The sequence below is a fragment of the Polypterus senegalus genome, chromosome 4 (assembly GCF_016835505.1).
Source record: "Polypterus senegalus isolate Bchr_013 chromosome 4, ASM1683550v1, whole genome shotgun sequence".
Classification (NCBI taxonomy): domain Eukaryota; kingdom Metazoa; phylum Chordata; class Cladistia; order Polypteriformes; family Polypteridae; genus Polypterus; species Polypterus senegalus.
In genome coordinates this window covers 184,741,813-184,751,054 of record NC_053157.1, presented here as the reverse complement: position 1 = coordinate 184,751,054, position 9,242 = coordinate 184,741,813, and the positions used below count along the sequence as shown (strand labels likewise).

Below are 9,242 nucleotides of genomic sequence, written 5' to 3'. Positions count from 1 at the left end.
AAGAAGGTTAATTGGTTGTCCTTGATCTCTTCCTGTGTGAAGCTGATGTGACTGTCCACCAAGTTAATGTGGTCTGTGAAGTGTTGCAGCTTTGAAGTCCGTGTCATCCACATACCTAAACCAGTGAAAAAGTGGTGACCCACAGTACTTTATACTTCCTCCATACATACTATAGGTGACATACTGTAGGTGATAACTGAAAATATTCTCAGCGATAAGATCTCTTGCTACATTTCAAGATATCTTGAGATAACAACCTGCCCATTTTGAGATATCTCACAATGATTTAAAGATACAATATCTTCAATCTATATTTAATCTCCTGTACAGTTCCAGACATCTCAAATACATTTCAAGATATTTTAAATACTACTAAGTTCTGACTCTTTAAATAATACTAAGTTCTATTGAAAACATTGGCTATTTTGTAGAAAGTTGACTTGAGAAAGCTTTAATTCCATTTCAGATATTCCAAAATGTACACAATGGTGTTTCTAGATGTCTCAAGCAGATCTAAGATGTTTTAAATTGCACCTGAAGTTTTTTCAAGATATCTCAAAATACTTGTGGTTTTCAAAGCCTTAAATAATCTCGCACCATCCTGTATTTCAGAATGCCTTTTACCTTACACCCCAAATCGTACGATGGAGCACTTTAAAGAACTGCTAAAAACTCATTATTTTAACATGGCTTTCTCATAGCTTCATTTTAGTTTAACCCTGGTTTACTCCTCCAGCCGTTGAGTTTTTTTTTTTTAGTTTTTTCTATCCTCCCTGGACATCACTTCTATGCTATGTTAATTAGTATTGCCTAATTTTATTTTTATATTCTCTTTTTTCTTTCTTCATCCTGTAAAGCATTTTGAGCTACATCTTTTGTTTGAGAACATGCTATATAAATAAATGTTATTTGAAAGAACCTAAAAGGTATTTCAGACAAGTCAAAGTGACCAAGGTATCATTTGAAGCACTATGCTGTGTTTACCAGTGTTCATTTCATCACCCTTTTAGGCAGTTCACTATCCTTAGAATGATTACTAAAATAGTGATCATGTGACTATGGTAGGCTTACAATTATGGCAGCGCACATAGTTGCAGTGGCTCGGTGCTTTCCCCTTCGGAGTTTTGTTTTGTGTGTGTGTTGATTTTAGTTCGTTCTACATCCTGTTGGGCGAACATATACTACAACCGAGACAATCTTCTTAAGATCAGAGTTTTTTACGAGGGGAGTGTTATGGCAGAATTCATTCACTCGCACAGCATTCCGGTGGATGTAGCCAGGACACCCGGCTCCCCATGGATTACCATCCCCAGAGGCCAACAACGAAGGCGGCGCAGAGAGAGGAAGCAGAAGTGAGGATGCAGGGCTGGCGTGCTAGTTAGACTACGGAGACAGCGAGGAAAAGGCTTGGAAGCGTAGCTTTGTGAAGCTAATGCCAGATCTATTGTCAACAAGATGGATGAACTGAGGCTCCAGGTTGTTTCAGACCGCATGATCAAGGACAGTAGCTTATTTGCGTTCACGGAAAACTGACTTCATTCATGCATACCAGACTCGGCCTTTGAGCTAACAGACTATACATCGCAGCGCTACGACAGGACTAGAGACTTCGGTAAGAGCAGAGGAGGGGGTGTGTGTGTGTACATCAATAATAACTGCCACAAGGACGCAGTGTTAGTGGATAGACATTGCTCCCCTGACTTGGAGTACATGACTGTGAAATGCAGACCTATCTATTTACCGGAGAAGTTCAATGTGGTAATGATCACCGTTGTTTACATACCACCAGCTGCTAATGCTACCTTGGCTCCGAGACATTTATACAGCAGCATTAGCAGCCAACAGAGCCATTACCCTGATGCAGTGTTCATTATTGCAGGGGACTTTAATCACCTGGATTTAAAAGCAGTGCTCCCCAAACTCCACCAGCACGTAAAGTGTGCAACTAGAGGAGCCAACGCACTAGACAAGGTCTACACAAACATCAAGCTGGGCTACAGAGCTAAACAGCTTCCACACCTGGCCCAGTCTGACCACGTCACTGCTGATGATTCCTTCATACACCCCTCTCTGCAAATCTGCTCTTACCACCACAAGATCCATCACAACCTGGCCTGATGAAGCCTCTCTGCAGCTGTAGAACTGCTTCAACAGGACTAACTGGGACATTTTTGAAAGTCCAGACCCGGAACTCTACACCGACAGTGTATTGTGTTACATCAAAACCTGCATTGACATTGTCAAAGTGGAGAAACGTATCCGTGTCTATCCAAACCAGAAGCCCTGGATGACAAGAGAGGTTCAGTGGCTGCTAAAGGAAAGGAACACTGCCTTTAGGTGCATTGACAAGGCTCTCTAAATCGTGACACGGTCCAACCTGAAGAGAGGCATCAGAAAGGCTAAGAGGGACTACAGGAGAAGGATTGAGGAGCACCTGGACAGTAATAACAGCAAGAAGGTTTGGCAGAGAGTCCAGCACTTCATCAACTACAGGACCAGCCATGGAGCTGCTGAAAGTGACGCCTCAATGGTAGAGGAGCTGAACCACTTCTTTGCTCGCTTTGAGATGGAACTACCAGAGGCAGCCGTTACACACGCAGCAATTCACAACAACATCACCCCCTCCCTTAGGGTGGAGGAACATGAGGTGAGACACTTATTCCAGGCTCCCAATCCTAGGAAGGCAGCAGGTCCCGATGGCATCCCTGGGCGTGTGTTGAGGAGCTGTGCAGAGCAGCTGGCTGGGGTCTTTACAAAGATCTTTAACCTGTCACTGTCCCAGGCCTCAGTTCCTCCCTGTCTGAAATCCTCCATCTTACTCCCTTTGACTGCACCTCACCCACCACAGCAACACCATCGTCAAATCTGCAGACGACACCACTGTGGTGGGGCTCATCTCTGGGGAGGATGAGTCCGCCTACAGGGACGAACTGGAGCGGCTGACAGCATGGTGCACTGACAACAACCTGCTCCTGAACACAATTAAGACCAAGGAACTTGTTGTGGACTTCAGGAAAAAGAAAACGGACATCAATCCACTCTACATCGGAGGGGACTATGTGGACAGGGTGTCTGACTTCCGCTATCTGGGAATCCACATCATGGGAGACCTGTCCTGGGGTGTGAACACAGCTGAGCTGGAGAAGAAGGCTCAGCAGAGAGTCCTCAGGAAAAATAATATCCCCCAAAAACTGCTGGTGTCCTTCTATCGCTGCTCTATTGAAAGTATCCTGTGCTACTGCCTTTGCATGTGGTTTTCCAGCTGCACAACAGCACAGAAAAAAACACTTCAGCGTATCGTAAAGACTGCCCAGCAGATCATCGGCTGCTCTTTACCCTCTCCGGATGAGCTGCACAGCTCTTGTTACCTCAGGAAAGCAGAAAATATCTTAAAAGACTCCTCAAACCCTCTCATGACATGTTCCAACTGTTGCCATCAGGCAAAAGATATAGCAGCATCAAAACAAAGACTAATAGACTGAAAAACAGTTTCTACCCTGTTGCTATTAGGGCACTGAATGCCACCTAATCACCTCCAATGCAGCAGTGCAATAGATGACATCTTGTGTAATAGTGTTCATGTGCAATGAAGGTCTTATGTTGAATGTTTGCGTTCTACCTTATTTCTGCTTATCCTTTCTTATCCTTTTGTAATTATAGTTATTTATATTTTGACACCGCAGGGACTGCACCTAATTTCATTGTATTTGTTACAATGACAATAAAGATATTCTGATTCCAAGATTCTGATTACCCATTTATTGGCTCCAATGCAACTGGCAGTGAAGTTGTTCATTTGAATATGGAATGTTGATGTCATCATTTGTATTTCCATGAGTTAATCGCATTACGATATCTTGAAAAGGCATTTTATCAAGTTGAAGATATCGTGATAATTTCAAGATACCTTAAAATGCATTTTGAGAGACCTCTCGATTCAGCTTTTCCTACCTATATCAGGAGGAGGTAAGGAGCGTGCACTGATACAGCACATTGCCGCATCCACTGCACAATGACCCACCTCAGGATTCCAAGTTAGAAACCAAGTGTAGGTCTGCATCGGGTGACACCTCAGCACCAGACTAGGTCAGATGAAATAGAACATAGTGGCTGAATTGCCAATCCTGCCATCAACCCCTGGACTTTCCCTTGCAAGTTGGAGGACCAGCTTGCAGATTAACATCAAGTCAGGGACAGAGCAATTGCAGGTGAAGGGCCTTTATTAAGGGCCTAACAGAGTGGAATCACTTCTGGCGTTTACAGGAACCAGCAACCTTCCAATTGGCAACACAGATCCCTAGCCTCAGAGTCAAAACTCTTTCCTACCTATACAAATTCTTTTAATAGTTTCACCAATTTGTCATATTTCTCAGTATCTGATTTCTAATTCATCTCTTCAAACACAAAACACAGGGTGATAAAAAAGACTCTCAAGTGAAACAAGGAAGTGGATTTTTGTTTTTATAAACCTACACTTCAGAATGTTTAATATAAAGAGCTTCATCAAGGATACTTTACTGAAACTTTTAAACATACACATAATAAACTAACAGGGGTACCTGGTGCTGCTCGAGATAGAATTAAGTGTAGGTGCAGTCACCATCCAAACCAACGCAATCTCGCCTCTCTGACTTTGTCTCCCAACTGTCCAACTTGAGCTGAACCCTCAAATGTACTCATTTCTATAAACTCCCCAGGGAGTTTCACTAACTAAGCCCACCAAAGATAACAACTCTGCACACCTGTACCAAGTCTCATAAAGGGCACTTCCTTAATAAAGTGCAGGTGGGGGTCACTAGGTAAAGTTCCCCAAGGGGAAAAGTTTGGACTGAAGAACAGCCTGTGGTCTTCCTCTGTATATATGGGGTATCAATGTCACACTTTGAGGATGATAAGTTAAAAAGTGTGGATTTGCATACCAGAGAAGCACACTCAGCTTTATTAAGTAGATACATTTGTAATAGTGTATATAGTATAAAACAGAAAGAAAAGTAAGTAGGCTTATATTTAATACTTAACTTCTGAGGAAAAAGAAACTTGTCTTCTTCAGAATTAAACTCTGTGTACTAAAGAAGTTTAAAAATTACTTTGGCCATTCACAAGTCTCTTTCAGAGAGGAGCCATTGTCCAGCAGGCATTCTTGACTTAACTGCCCATTAAAGGCCTGGTGTACCTCCAAAAGCATTGTCCTTATTAACAACTGGGTCTCATTTGGGAAAAGCTTGGTATTTACAGGAGGGTCGATTTGTTCTTACTCTCTGGGCTGTTTGGTGATGTTCAAAAAAAATCTCAGAAGCATTACTGTTTAGACCTCCTAAATGGCATTGTGTTTACTCTAATTTACAGTCCGTATTTATCCCTATTTCTATTTATACTTGGCTGGTCCCTATACCCAAAGTCCCTGTAGTGGGACATCCACAAATGTATATAGTCTCAAGTTAACAAAAGCCACTAAAAATAAAAATTGTCAGCTGTCAGACAATAATTAAACCTCAAAACAAATTTAGATTTTCTATTAAAACATGTCCTTTTTTAGACATCATTTCTCTCTTACCTCCTGTAAAGTATGCTGTTTTAAACTGTAAAATATGTCTCATTGTGTTTGCTAAAATGTTGCCAAATTAACTGAAGTCTTCTTTTCTGTTTCACTTTTGAAAAAAATATTAGAATTTTCAGTATAATGGTGGTTTTGCTACAGTTTGTAAACTGTACTTATTGTTTTATGCTGAAGTAGGAGTTGTTATATCATTGTAAAAATGTTGACGATAAATTTGCAGTAAAATACTGGCTATTAATTACTGTCATGCACGAGCGCTTAAGGAGCAGCTTAAAGACCTTGTGAAAGGCACTATATAGCGCCTGACCCGACACAGATTGGACACGGGAGGCACGTGTAAAATAAAAGGATTTTTATTCTTCTTCAGCTGGAGGGCACGTCTTCCCCGTACTCCCCCCAGCCACAACACAGTCCCAAACACCAGTACAGCACAAGCACAAACACTCGGCTCTGGCACCACCACTCCTCCCTCGCAACCTTGTCCCCCTCCACCCGACTCTGGCCTCGAATGAAGGGAGGCGGCCCCTTTAATCCACACCCGGATGAGCTCCAGGTGCTCCCCGGCAATCCTCAGTGTGGCGAAAGTGCCGGCTGTACTCCCGGAAGCATTCCGGGTGTCCCTGCTTCTCTTCCCCCCAGCACTTCCTGGTGTAGCGGAAGTGCTGAGGTCCAGGGCTCCAAAGGCATCGGGGCGCCCCCTGGCGGTGACCACGGGCCCCTACAGGGTTGGGCTTCCAAGCCCTCAACCCGTGGCCCCCAAAGCAACCAGGGTGGCGGCCCCCACGTGATCCCAGATGGGCGCACGCCCTCTTCCGGTCCCTCAAAGTGTCCCGGCTGGGTCATCGACAACCTAAAGAGCAGTGCAAAATCGCAAGGCAGGGGACGATGACAGTGTGCTAACCTTTCATTCTTTATTTCAGGAAAGAAGAAAAAATGCAATCACGAATCCACCCGAATACCTTAGCCAGCAGAACAAGTCACTTCCGGGTTCCTTCCTTCCCTCTGGTCCCCCTATGATGATGTCACCATATCCCATCTACCTCAGCCATTCCTTTCCCAGCATTCCCGTTCCATTTCTGTCAAAACAGCATTTAATGTTCACCATTTTCATTTTAAACTGTCTGAACTGAGTTTTCATGCTTGATCCAAAAGTCTGCGAAACAAACCGGTTTACAGTATACGGGGACGGACTCCCCAACTCTTTCAACTTGTTGTTTGTGCTTCTTTTACATTACCTTACTTTCACAGTATTTTACACTATGATGTTACTATATACTGCGGTGGGCTAGCGCCCTGCCCGGGGTTTGTTTCCTGCCTTGCGCCCTGTGTTGGCTGGGATTGGCTCCAGCAGACCCCTGTGACCCTGTAGTTAGGATATAGCGGGTTGGATAATGGATGGATGGATGTCACTATATATTACAACAAAAATACAATACTACACAGGGACTTTACAGTAAACTGGGCAACAAAATCAATCTGATGTAGCAATACACTGCTGTTGAATTAAAGTAACTTCCTGAATGTTTACACGCTAACTGTACTAGTACTGCAACTCAGTTCTCAGTAATATACTGTAAGTTCATCCATCCATCCATTTTCTAACCCGTTGAATCCGAATACAGGGTCACGGGGGTCTGCTGGAGCCAATCCCAGCCAACACAGGGCACAAGGCAGGAACCAATCCTGGGCAGGGTGCCAACCCACCGCAGTACTGTAAGTTTACTAAACCTATTATAGTTAAAACACATCGTGATTAAAACTTGCCTGTTACCCAAACGTTAAATGACTTTTGAATTCTGCTGTTAGACATATGGGCCACCATTTGTATCTACTAATACAAATTCAGTTTTAAGTAAAAAGTAGGCCTAGTTCATGTTGTCTGATGAAAAACAAAAGGTTGCTTTTTTTGTGATATAGGGTGTGCTACAGAATCAACAGTTTATCAAAAACAAAATCATAAATGAGCTTCCATAACCACCAAAAAAACTTGAGCACACACTGAAAAATTAGTTTTCTAGCCATCTTTCTCAAAGTGCAAAGGTGTGGGGGACATTAGGAACAAGTTACAGGTTTGCTGCTAAGGTGGGTACTCCTTATGCAAATATATACATTACAGTATATGCACATCTGGTTTTCCGTGCCATTTTGACTTTACAGTAGTATATCAATTATTCATAAAAACCATCTTATTATACTAAAACTCAGTGCTGTGGAGAGAGTCTATCGAGCGAGGCTGCACAAGTTTTCTCTTCTATCTCTTTTCATCACACGAGCAATAGCTGTGTAGTCCTGTGCCAGGAGACTGTGACCTTACAAAATATCAGACACTTCAGCATGAATCAAGAAAAACCAGCACAGCTTCAAGCACAGGTCCAAATAGGTGGAAACGGTTCAGTCGTGAGGAAGAGGGAGGTTGTACATAGAAACACAACAGCCAACAAGACAAGAAATTTCAAAGTTCCAAAAAGAGACTTGCTGTTAACAATACTGCTGGCATTGAAGAGGTGCACATGATAAAGGATGTTGGAACAGTGATTCACTTCAATAATCTCAAAGTGCTGGCCTCCCTGTCTGCCAACACGTCATGTAGTGACGGAGCAGTTTACACAGATGCTCCCATGGCATTCTAAGCCAGCTAGGAGCTGACACCACATCAAGGCTTCGTAAACCTGTAGAAAAGTTCTGAAGACAAGTCCTTGGATAACAAAGCACCCAAAGCAGAGGACACTGATGAAGATGATGACCTCATGGAGAACTTTCAAGAGCCATCAAAAAATGAGGCAAACTAAAATACTCTTTGACACTGAGAAGGAGTGATGAAGATTACAGCTGAAGGAGTGGCTTGTTAAGATGTTTTAACTTTTAGAAAATTGCATTCAGCATTGAAGAGACTTCTTGTATTTTAACTGGCTTCAGCATCCTTCATTTGGATAGACTGGGGCTCTTACAAAAATATTTGAAATGAAAGGTATGGCATACAACTTCCTTTGATGCTGTGCTGATCTTTGCTGTGGTTACATTAAGGAAGAAAGTTGGTCTTATTTAAATATTAAAAAAAAAACGTAAAAGTCCCTTGTGAATTACAAAAATGAAGCAAACTCTCTCTCTTTAAAAAAATAAATAAATAAACATATTGACTACTAACAACATTTCTTAAATTTAAGCTTGCGTGCATTTATCTATTTAAACTTTTTTGCTTTAACAACTTATTGTTAAATACACAGTTAATGTAATACATCCTTACAGAGTTTTGCTTACAGTGTATTCATTTATTTCCTCTAAAATGTATATCAGTTTGAGGTTTGAAGGTCCGATGTCTTCCTCCTGTCCACCTCACTATTTTGGTCACTTATTCCTTGTCTGTGGATTTCTGTGCGAATGAACACTTTCTAATGTTTGTACAAAATCTGTGCCCACGTAGCCAGGATTTCACTTTTAACTGTCATCTTATCACACATATCAGTGAAATGGAATGAAAATGCATAAACTAAAAATATCCCACAATGCCACGTGGACCCGTTCCAATACAATGTTACAGTAAATGCTGTTTTACGTCAGAAGATTGCTGTGATTACACAATACATTTCTCAATATAGCATTTTAATGTGAAACATTAAAGTTAATTCCTGGATGCAATGAGAAGTCAAGAAAAATGACACCTTTTATTGGCTAACTGAATAGATTA

General features: G+C 42.0%; 1 pseudogene; it reads left to right on the top strand.

The window, feature by feature from the left end:
• Nucleotides 1-7,891: 7,891 nt before the first annotated feature.
• LOC120528640 lies at nucleotides 7,892-8,346 on the top strand (annotated as a pseudogene).
• The last annotated feature ends 896 nt before the right edge of the window (nucleotides 8,347-9,242 follow it).